Below are 13081 nucleotides of genomic sequence, written 5' to 3'. Positions count from 1 at the left end.
ACAAGGCAAGGCTAGTGGCTCAAGGATATGACCAAGAAGAAGGAATAGACTTTGATGAATCTTTTGCCCCTGTTGCCCGAATGGAGGCCATAAGACTTCTCTTAGCTTATGCTGCATTTTGTGGTTTTAAATTATACCAAATGGATGTGAAATGTGCATTTTTGAATGGAGTGATAGATAGAGAAGTGTATGTGGAGCAGCCTCCTGGTTTTGAAAATAAAGAGCATTTTGATCATGTTTTCAAACTATCTAAAGCTCTCTATGGTTTAAGACAAGCTCCTAGAGCTTGGTATGAGAGACTTAGCTCTTTTCTTTTGAAAAATGGTTTTCAAAGAGGCACCACTGACACAACTCTGTTCATCAAGAACTCTAATGATTCTTTTATTCTAGTCCAAATATATGTTGATGACATTATTTTTGGATCAGCAAATGAATCCCTTTGTTCTGAATTTGGAAAACTCATGACAAGTGAATTTGACATGAGTATGATGGGTGAACTTAATTTCTTCCTTGGGCTGCAAATTAAACAAACTGAAAAATGTATTTTCATTCATCAAGAGAAGTATGCCAAGGAATTAGTTAAGAAATTTGGTATGGAAAATGCCAAACCCATGGGAACTCCCATGCATCCTAATTCTAAATTAGATAAGGGAGAAACTGAGAAAGATGTTGATGAGACTAGGTATAGAGGAATGATTGGCTCTCTTATGTACTTAACTTCCTCTAGACCCGATATTGTGCAAAGTGTTGGATTGTGTTCTAGGTTCCAATCCAAACCAAAAGAGTCACATCTTTCTGCAGTTAAAAGAATCATTAGATATGTTCATGGCACATCCAATTTTGGTCTTTGGTATCCTAAGATGATGATTTTTCTGCAGTTGGTTATTGTGATGCAGATTTTGCTGGTGATAGAGTTGATAGGAGGAGCACCTCGGGTTTATGTTGCTTCCTTGGGAAGTCCTTAAATGTATGGTCAAGTAAGAAGCAACCAACAGTGGCCCTTTCCACTGCAGAGGCTGAGTATATAGCTGCTTCTTCTTGTTGTTCTCAGCTTTTATGGTTAAAAACGCAGCTTGCTGATTACAAATTAAATGCTGAAAATATTCTCCTGCTGTGTGATAATATGAGTGCCATTAATATTTCTAAAAATCCAGTTTTGCACTCTAGGACTAAACATATTGAAGTGAAATTTCACTCAATAAGAGAACATGTCCAAAAGGGGGATATTAGTATTCAATTTGTTAAATCAGAGGAGCAATTAGCAGATATTTTTACAAAACCATTAGCTGAGGATAGATTCTGCATGCTTAGGACTTGTCTAGGAATTTTGAGTTATGATTCCTTGTTTGAAAAATGCTGATGTATTTGCTGGAGTTTTTTGTCTCATAAACAGGCATGAGACAATTCTGGGCAGGTGATGAACATTTCCATCACGTCAACATGTTCTGGGCTTGTTTCAAATGAATCTCAATCTGGGCCAACCTCAATATTCAGATCAAGAGTGGTCCAAATGTGTTTCATTAATTTCATATCACCTCAAGGCCCAAATATGAATGTTACAATCTTGTTTGTTAGTTTTTGATGAATTGTGTGTTTCATAAAAGGCTTTTACTAAATGTTTTGTGGCCCAAAAAGTGTTTCAGGTTAATTTTGTTGTTTTTCAAAATTTTAAAATTAATTTTTTAAATTTTTTAAAATCAAATAAAATCTTTCTTGAATGAGGTCATGTCTTTTCAAGTCTTTTCAAATGGTGATGCAGTTGCATGATTTTGGAAATTTGCTTTTGGGTATGGTTACCAACACTCCCTCTCTTCCCTCCATTACTCCTTCTTTATCCCTTCGGTTTTCACCGCTACCCACATTACTCTCTTTCTTCTTAAATCAAAAACCACCAAATGAGGAAGAAAACCATAGCACACAAGCCTCCTCGAGAAAAAGTGTATAAACTTCCATCCAAACCCTCCACTCGCTCCCAAGACCGCACCTTCACACCTTCACCATCTCCTCCTACCTCTCCTCCTCGTACTGCACCCATGGCGCGAACCAAGACTACACCAAGGTACCCTGCTCCTGCCAAGCCGACGCCACCACCTAAGACGACGCCCTCCAAACTGAGCTCTTCGAAACCTGGCTCATCCAAAGGGAAGCGTCCTGCTGTTGCAGAACCTGTTCCTGAGACAGCAAAACCTAAGTCAAGGTCTGTCCCTGTTCGATCACAAAGAGGTAACCCTCATCGCCCTCTCACATCTGTTAGAGAACCAGACATTGATCCTTTTGCTCACAAATCACACTACATGACATCTCACTCAGACTTTAACCCCCATCGTTTCAAATCTGCCATGAACCATGATTTTTATGAGGGAGTCGTTTAGTATCGTACTCTATGTCCATCTTTTCTGGCTGATTTACCTGATTTGAAAAAGAAAGGTTTTTCTTTTGTTGAAAATTTGGAATTTTTAGACTGGAATCACCTTTTCAAAATCAAAAACCTGTATATCCTCAGTTGGTCAAAGAATTTTATGCAAACATGACTTACCATGAAGGAAGTGTGCATTCGTATGTTAAGGGCAGAGACATTATCTTGAATAATGAAACTATCAGTGACTCCTTGAAGTACACTGATGTTGGGCCGTGTGCTTATACCTCTGTGAAATGGGATGAAGGTGTTGGTATTTCTTACCATGATGCTTTGGCTCACATTTGTGAACATGTTTCCCTAATTGATGGCATCACACCCACTCACAAAGCCCTGGGATATGAACGTGCTCAGTTGCACCGAATTGTTAATCACATCTTGATTCCTCAAAGTGGTTCATATCAAAGGGTCTCTTACACTGACACACTTGTTTTGTATGCCCTAATCACTAAAACAGAAATCTCTTTTGCCTACTTGATGGCTAGATACATGTTTGATTCTGTTAGAAGTATAAAAGATAAAGCACTATCTTATGGCATGTTTTTAACTTGCATATTTGAGAATTTTGGTGTTGACCTGTCAAATGAGGATTATGAAAACAGACATTCATACCTAAAAGGGGATGGTTCAGTGAAACAGCAAAAAGGACCAACTCGATCTAAGAGAGTGGTTCTAGATGATGATGATGATGATGAAGAGTTCATTCCAGATGATTCTATTGCTCCGTCCACTGAGGGTACTTCCATCTCTACTGGGAAGAAATCCACTCTGCTGAATGTGATCAGGGATGTTGCTCAAGAGTTTGTCTCCCAATCGAATCACTTGATTGAATTGAGCAAAGAGAAAAGGAAGCTGGCTAGCAAGCATGAGAACTTTCTGAAGAAATCAAGGGATAGGGTGGCTGTACTGATGACTTTCATTGACAACCTTCAAAATGATGAAGACATTGCCACGGATGTTGAAGAGGAAGATGCTTCAGAGGGGAATGGTTCTGATGCCTAGGATTTGTCTCATAAAATCTGCTGATGCTGCTCATTTTTTTTGTCTCATAAACTCTGTTTTATTTTGCTACTGTTTGGTATACTCTTGTTGTCTTGGATAACTGTAATAACTTTGAACACTGATGCACTTTTGGTTATTTCGTTAGTTATCTTGGCTGTGCACTAACCTTTCTTGCAGGGCTTATAATGCTGTTTTTGTTGATCTTGCTTATTATCAACCCTTGATGACAAAAGGGGGAGTAATAGGAGCAATAGCTGGCATGCTGGCATGCTATTCTGACTAAAGTTGCCTTTTGATTACTGTTTTTTTTTGTGGACTTTGTTTGACTGCAGCAGATTTTAATAAGCTTGATTTGCAAATGTTTGCAATTATTGTGAACTGTTGTGAAAGAGGTTGGAAACTTGCTTTATGATATGTTGCTATCCGACTCTGACCCTGATGTATTAGAGCTCTATTTTGGCCATTTAAACTATCACTATTTGCTATATTTCTAGTTGGTACATAGCATCTGTTTGGTTCCATAAAAGCATATGTAAACAGGAAAGAAGAGAAGAGCATAAATCCAGGGGGAGCAAATCTTGAAAAGGAAAGGGGGAGCAACATAAAAGCAAATGATAAAAATCAAAGGAAGCTTCTAAACCTTACTCAAACTCATTTCTTTTGCTTATTGCTTAAATCATGTTTGTCATCAAGGGGGAGATTGTTGAGTTAAGAAATTAACTAAATTAATTAGTGATGACAAACATTATTTTTGGAAAAATAAATAATTAGTGTTGATTAATTATAATTGCATATTACTAATTATTTATAAAACTGCTGCAGGCCAAAATCTGATTTACAACCCAAATTTGAATGGAAAATAAAACAAGGCAAATGGGCTGAATGGTAAGTGTGAATAAAGGCAAGCCCAAGTCATTCATTTCAAACAAAATTCATCAAAGAAGCATAGCAAGGCACCAACGGGCTGAAGTAGAGAAGAACCCGATCCAAGCCCGAAATTGTTTTTCAATTTCCCACCATCTTGCTCCAACCAAAGCAACGTTCCTCTTCTCTCTAATCAAGTCAAATCAAGACTTCAGAAAAAAGTAAGAAAGAGAAAGAGAAGAAAAGCTTCCTCCATAAGCCAGTAACCAAAGAAGCAAGAAAGAGAAAAACTAAGCTTGAAGCACAGAAGCTAAAGCAGAAAATCTAATCCAAATCAAGCTTAGGTTAAAGGTAATCCATCTCATCTTACATGCATCAGATCTTCATCCCTTCTTCCAAACTCTCTGCACTATCCGAAAATGACATTCAAGGGAAAGTTGATCTCTGTTCTTCACTGCTACAAATCCACGGTCATAAGAGATTCTTGGGGACCAAGTTGCATCTCTATGGTTCAGATTTGGTTGACCATTGGAAGAAAATTTCGGTTACTCTTATATGGCTTTCGGTCAAGTTGGAGAAGTCAGAAGCAAAGTTTCCATTGTGAGGTTTAATGGGAAAAAGTGAGACAGTGGGTTGGTGAAGCTCAAGGCTCAAGGTGTTGACCTTGGAAGAAGAACTCAGCCACATGCAAGGAGATAAAAGAAGATTGCTGTTCATTCAGAATGCAAGGAGAGAAAACCAGTGAATAGAGGTTTTGTTCTGAGAGAGCTCTTTGAAGAAGTTCAACTAACTGGACAGTGTAACCTAATCAAAGGTGCATTCTGCCAGTATGAAGAACTAAATCAGAGGCTTGCTAATCTGGTTTTTCGCATAGCACAGAGGCTGTTGATGAAGTCAATCTCCTTCATGTTTTACTGATTGTAATGTACTTTTCTATATTTATCTTTCTGTAATTTTTTGTGAGAAAAGGCATAGTGAGAAAGTTCAAGTAAAAGCCATGAGTGGAAAAAAGTTGAGTGAAACACTTGAGAGAAAAGCCTAGAGTTATTTTCAGATTTCTTTAGGTGTGTTTATGTCTTGTATCTTGTACCTGTGAGGTATTCCTTTCTTAGTTGGATTAGCACTAAGAGTGAATAGTTAGGTATTAGCATAGCCAATGTCAAGTTAGGTTAGAACTTGAGTGTGAAAGGATTGGGTCAATCCTGAGTTATTGGTGTATGTAATATTGTTAACTATAGTGAAATTCTTCCATAGTTGTGGAGGAGACTGGATGTAGGTTGCATAGCACAAGGCAACCGAACCAGGATACATGCTGGTGTTAGCTTTTCTCTTCTCTGCTGTGTTATGTTTTCTGATATTCATGAGACAAAAATAAATTGTCTCATAAATTTCCGCTGCTAAGTTAAAACAGAATCAGAATTGCAAATCTGTTTTAAAAAGGTAACAACAGCAACTAAAAGGAAGGGATAGATTCAACCCCCTTCTCTAAGCCTACCACAACCTTCAGTTACTATCTCCAACTCCCAAATTTTAGCTCCAAGTATGCAATTTGAGCTTCGAGCTTCCAATTTAGGTCAACATGTTCAGCAAAATCAAGTTGAATTGTTATAGTTTTGACTAGAAGTGAAGTTAGGGTTTAGTTAGCTTTCTGCTGGACCAGAGCATAGTTTGTTAATTGAAGCAAGCAAAATTCTATGCAAGCAAAATTCTTTGGGACGGAGGAGAAGAGAAGAAGAGATACTGCATATAATAATCATTCTTACTTTCTAAGGTTTTAATGGGACCAGGATCACATTGGGTAAAAATTAAGATTTGCCACGTCAGCTAGCCGTTGCTGGCTCCAGCATGGCATGGGAGGTGCCAAATCATTACTCCGTTTGCTGACTGTGCGCCGGAAAGAGTCGCAGGACGACTATGGGTCCCGGAGCTGAATGTGAGGGATACCATTAGGGAATTTTGAAAGTCAAGAATGATTATGGGTAACTCGCCCAATCTCAGGGATCACTTTAGGGTTTTAGTCCATTTCTATAAAATAAGTACTTTTAGAGTTAAAAATCCAAACAAAATAACTTATTTATAAGTTACTTTTAACAGAGTCATTTATTGTTTAAGTTATTTTATCAAAAGGAGCTTAATTAAGTTGGTTACCCAAACTGGGCCAGTCCAATTTGAATAACAGCTTAATTAAGTTCTTTTTAAAAAAATAACTTTAATAATAAATGATTATATTAAAAATTATTTATAAATAAGTTATATTGTATTTGAGTTTTTAGTTCTAAAAGTGTTTATTTTATAAAAATATAATCAAAAGTAATAGTATTATCAGAGAAGTTATTTTTTTTTAATTTCTCTATAAATTCCTAAATAGCTTTTTAGAAAGTTGCAATTTGGTTTTGAAAATTATATCAGACATTAATACTACTACTTTTTATAAGTCAAAAGTTCAAAAAAATTACTTTTAAAACTTTTCAAACGATCTTTAATCTGATTGGGATAAGAATTAACTACTAATTCTTTACGCCAAAAATTTAAGCGTGAACAAAAAAGGTTTTTAAAAATATTATTGATAAAATAATTTTTGAATAATTTAAAAATAATTAATGTAAATTATATCTTTTATAAATGATAAAATTTTTTTGTCTTTAGAAAACGTTTTGTACATTTAACTTGAATTTTTTTTAATAGTATTTGAATAAATATTTAGAAAGTGTATAAAAAAATTCGGAACAAAATTTAATTTTTAGATTTTTTATTTTTCAAAAAATTTTTGTCATTCATAATAAAAGAATTTAAAAAAAATCACTTGATATAAAAATTACCAAATTTTGAGAATGAAAATATCTTATTTTTCTAATGATGTTTGTAAAAAATTACATCAAAATATGATTTTTAAAGTTTTTTTTAGAATCATTTTTATTAGCGATGTAAATTTTTTCGAGTATTTTGATAGTTTATTCTAAGAATAAATATTAGCATTATTGAACTAGTCCCATATTATTATATGTTTTCTATTTTAAAAGTTATAATTTTGTATATTTTAATTTAAAAATATTATTTTGAAAACTTAATTTAGTAATTTAATCATGGTTTAATTACTCTGTAGGTCTCTATAGTTTCACCAAATTTTCAATTAGGTCCCTATACTTTTTTTCTTTTCAATTAGGTCCTTAGATGTTAAATTTTTTTCAATTTAGTCCCTACCGTGACAAAACCGTTTAAAATAACAGAATATTCTATTCAAAAATCGAATATTCTCCTAATTAAGTTATAATAGCTAATTAAACCCACTTCTATTTTTTTAGAATACCAAAATTACCCTTGCCATTTTATCCAAAAACAAAGAACCCTAATCAGCCCTTATTCTCTGAAGTCACTGCGTTTCTCCTCCGATCCATTCGATGGTGTCGTCCTCCATCTGCGGCGGCGTCGTCGTCCTTGGCGGCGTGAGCGTCCATCGTCGTCATCGTCCGTCGTCCTTGGTCTGCGCTGCACTGCTCTGTGCTGGTCATGCGTCTGCTCTACTCTGCTTCCCACTGGTGGTGTGTCGCTTCCGTCGCGTTCCCTCGCCGTGGATCGCTACGCCGCTACTCGCGTCGCCACACCTCGCCGCACCATGCCTTGCTGCCTGAAGTCGATCTGCCAAAACAGGTAACAGGTTAATTTTTTCTTTTGTTTTTTCAAAGTTAATGAAACAAGTTTAAGCAAATGATAATTTTTCTGATTTCTGAATTGATTTGATATACCTATTTGTTTAATTGAATTCTGAATTCTTTTGATACAATAGTTTGGGTTTACAATATATATATATATATATATATATATATATATATATATATATATATATATATATATATATATATATATATATATAGAGGGACCTAATTGAAAATTTAGTGAAATTATAAGACTTGTAGAGTAATTAAACCTTTAATCATTTAAAGCTATTATTCTAAATAACAAAAAAGATTACTTAACAAATAATATTAATTTTTCTTTGTGTTGTAAAATAAGTAAATAGAGAAGATGGAATAGATATAAAATAGAGAAATGAGAATAAAAAATTTTACTATAAATATTCTCTAATATGTGTACCACAATTTGGTTGAGATGATTGAGAGATATTATGTAGTCGTAAAGCCTTGAGATCAATTAGGTCAAATGAAAAGTGCTTTTTTTTTTGGTGACTAAATGAAAAGTGCTTTGGTTCAACATTAGTGTGGATTAGAATTTTTAGTTTATCAATATAGTGCTACCAAAAAGAGGTTATGCTTCTTATTACGACGGCCATAAATAATCCAATCAAAGTTGATTTGGCAACCAAATTAGCAGAATGAAGACGTTATAAACTTATGCGCGTGCTTGTATCCAAATAGATTTGGAGCGTGCTTGTATCCAAATAGATTTGGAATTGTCGGTAACTAAAAAAATTATTGTTGAGGATATAGGTATGAGATTGAATATAAAAACCTCCATCTTATTTGTGATTCTTGCTCTAGGTTCGAACATGATATCCGAGCTTACGAGAACGGTAGCAATTTAGGGATCAGAGAAGGAGTTAAAGCCACAATGGAGAAGGTGGTAACACAACTGCCAGAAAATAAATTCACATAAGTCGGTAAGTATTAAAAGAGAAACATTTAAATTTGGCAAGAATCATAAAGAGAGTAGCATAACTACCACTATTCCAGATTTGATTAGAAGTGATTTGCATGTAATTCACATATAACATGCATATCTTGATGATATGGAGGGTCGGACTCAAATCTTGAGAAAGAAAAATATATCATGGGCCATAAACTATCTTTATCCCATCAGCATGCCCATATGAAGCATATGAGGACTCCTTCTAACCCTTTATATAAGTGAAACAAGTCCAATCAACTATGAAGCACAGATACGAACATGGATGCGGAACATGACACGATATAGAACACGACGACACACTAATTCTAAAAAATTGTCGAACATAAGGACACATATATATCATTAATATTAAATTAATAACTATTTTCAAAAACAATGGTATGATATGCAATTATTCTTAAAATGTATAGGTATTTAAAAGATAAAATTGTCTTAATAGAGTTAGTACATCACATGTACACAAAAAAATATCTAAAGGCGCACTATTTCTCCATTATATATGGTTGATATCTTCATCATTATAAAAAAGTTACTCTTTTCAACCTTGCTTCATCAAGAGAAAGGTCAATAACTTCAAGGACACCATATTTTTATCAATTGGCAAAAAATTATCTCTAATAATATTCCACATCATAGTTTCTCATTCATTGTATTGTGAAATCTTTTTTGAAAGAAAACGAAAATTAGTGTGGACAAATACTAAATTTTTTGTACGTTTAGGTTTCAGCTTATTTCTTTTTAGGAAATATATAAAAGAATAAATGCTCCTACTTCTTTCACAACAAGAAGATGAAGATAGTTGCCCAAGTAATCTAAGAGCAATTGGTTGAAGAAGTTTTTCTTTACCACCATGAATTAGCCACCAAAATTTTGGATTGACTATGCCTTAAAATAATTTGACTAATTCATGAGCATTCTTCATTAATTAGCAATTTGAAAACGAAAATATTTGGTAACAAAAAATAATTAGTCAAAAATAACCAAAACTTGTCTTAATTAGCATTCATTAATTATTGTAATAATTAATGCTACAATAATTAATGAATGCTACAATAATTAATGAATGCTAAATAAGGCAAGTTTTGACTATTTTTTTGTCTTCCTAACATTACCGATTAAAAAAAATACATCTTCAAGTATTTAACTCTTTCATTAGTGATCTCAATATCTTGATGAGGAGAAACTCGTGTAGGGTCTTTTCTTAACCATTGGTAGCTATAATACCTATATAATTAGTGATTAAGAAGAAATACTAATAATTCAATTATCTTTACTTAATACTTATAAATAAAAGATATAAATCATAAATGTAAAGGGTTATCTTGGATTCAATGAATGTGATAAACAATGAAGGAAGTATGCTACTTTTTGTCTATTTTTAAACTAATATTGAGTGCCCAACATTGTAGAAGGATGATGACTCTTGTTCTTTCTTTTTTTCATAGAGATATATAATACTTTTCACATTCTTGATCATTGAATCACACATCTCATGAACCAAATAAAGAGTAGGTACATCCATGTCTGTACTTCTTAAAATATCATAAATAGAATTTGTGAAAATAAGAATACAATCAATTTTTTGTCATAAATTTTCACTCAAAATTTTTTCTATAACAAACTCAGCTTTGCTAACATTATCTTCCTTATATGAAGACCACTTTTCACTTATAACCATCTCTTTGAATTCTTTCTTTAACAATCTAAATCTTTTGAGTATCATAATGGTAGAGGCAAATCAAGTAGGAGCAACATTAAATAATTTCAATGTATTAAACTCATTGATATGATGATTAGCATTAAAATTTTTTATAAAAGAAGCATCTTTAGCAATTTGACTAATTCATGAGCATTCTTCATAAATAAAGTTGTTATTCTCTGTATTCTTAGCTGCAGAAATATCCTTTGAAGCAAGGTTGAGAGTATGAATAACACAAAGAGTCCAAACAATAGATGAAAATTTAACTTTAATCAATAAACCAGTCGCTTTATGTAAGACCTCGGATTTTAAAAAATTAAATAAGAAATTTATTTATAATTTATTATATTTAATTGAGATTATATTTTTAAGAAATTTTATATATCAATTAAGCAATTTCTTATATATGATTTAAAGTTTTAGTAATTGAATGATAATAATAATGTTATATGCTTTAATTTAAATAATTAGATTTTTAGCTCTATTTTATAATTTAAAGAAAATTAGTTTGATTATTTTCAAATATTGAATTAGAGTATTGAGTTAAAAATAATTTGTAAATTTATGATTAAATAATATTTTTATAGATATTATTATTAGATTCAAAATTAGTTTTCAATTACTATATTATTTTTTAATTTAATTAAAATTACTAAATTATCCAAAATCCCCAATTTCATACACAAAACCCTAATTTTGCCCTAAATCACCCTAACCTAACCGCCTCACCTCTCTCATCCTCCCCAAACACACACACACGACACACAAACACAGAAATGGATTAAGGGAAACGAGAGAAAGAAGGTTGCGATCGCGGAGAGAGAGAGAGAGCCTGATGAGCGGATAATTTATACGCTTTTTGGCATTGTTTTTACATAGTTTTCAGTATAATTTAGTTAGTTTTTAGTATATTTTTATTAGTTTTTAAATAAAAATTACATTTCTGGACTTTACTATGAGTTTGTGTGTTTTTCTGTGATTTTAAGTAATTTCTGGCTGAAATTGAGGGACTTGAGCAAAAATCAAATTCAGAGGTTGAAGAAGGACTGCAGATGCTGTTGGATTCTGACCTCCCTGCACTCAAAGTGGATTTTTTGGAGTTACAGAACTCTAAATGGTGCGCTCTTAATTGCGTTGGAAAGTAGACATCCAGGACTTTTCAGCAATATATAATAGTCTATACTTTACCCGAGTTTAGACGATGCAAACTGGCATTCAACGCCAGTTCTATGCTGCATTCTGGAGTTAAACGCCAGAAACAGGTTGCAAAGTGGAGTTAAATGCCAGAAACAGGTTACAAACTGGCGTTCAACTCCAAGAGAAGCCTCTACACGTGTAAAGCTCAATGCTCATCCCAAGCACACACCAAGTGGGCCCTAGAAGTGGATTTCTGCATCATTTACTCATTTCTGTAAACCCTAGTAACTAGTTTAGCATAAATAGGACTTTTTACTATTGTATTTACATCTTTGGATGATCTTTTGATCCTTTGATCATGTTAAGGGGGCTGGCCTCTCGGCCATGCCTAGACCTTCATCACTTATGTATTTTCAATGGTAGAGTTTCTACACACCATAGATTAAGGTGTGGAGCTCTGTTGTTCCTCATGAATTAATACAAAGTACTATCGTTTCTCTATTCAATTCAAGCTTATTCCGATTCTAACATTCGCACCTCAATATGAATGTGATGATCGTGACAGTCATCATCATTCCCAACCTATGAACGCGTGCCTGACAACCACTTCCGTTCTACCATAGATTGAATGAGTATCTCTGGGATTCCTTAGTCAGAGTCCTCGTGGTATAAGTTAGAATCCATGGACGGCCATTCTTGAGATCCGAAAAGTCTAAACCTTGTCTGTGGTATTCTGAGTAGGATCTGGGAAGGGATGGCTGAGACAAGCTTCAAACTCGCGAGTGCTGGGCGTAGTGACAGACGCAAAAGTATCAATGGATCCTATTCCAGTATGATCGAGAACCGACAGATGATTAGCCATGTAGTGACAGCGCATTGGACCATTTTCACTGAGAGGACAGGATGTAGCCATTGACAACGGTGATGCCTAACATACAGCTTGCCATAGAAAGGAGTATGAATGATTGGATGAAGACAATAGGAAAGTAGAGGTTCAGGAGGAACGAACGCATCTCTATACGCTTATCTGAAATTCTCACCAATGAATTACATAAGTATCACTATCTTTATTTTATATTTTATTTATCTTTTAATTACTAAATCTCCATAATCAATTGAATCCGCCTGACTGAGATTTACAAGATGACCATAGCTTGCTTCAAGCCGACAATCTCCGTGGGATCGACCCTTACTCACGTAAGGTTTATTACTTGGACGACCCAGTCCACTTGCTGGTTAGTTGTGCGAAGTTGTGACAAAGAACTAAGATTATGAACGTGCGTATTGAGTTTTTAGCGCCGTTACCAAGGAATGAACCG

The sequence above is a fragment of the Arachis hypogaea genome, chromosome 15 (genome assembly GCF_003086295.3).
Source record: "Arachis hypogaea cultivar Tifrunner chromosome 15, arahy.Tifrunner.gnm2.J5K5, whole genome shotgun sequence".
NCBI lineage: Eukaryota > Viridiplantae > Streptophyta > Magnoliopsida > Fabales > Fabaceae > Arachis > Arachis hypogaea.
The sequence above is the reverse complement of the archived record's forward strand: the minus strand, read 5'-3'. Positions refer to the sequence as shown.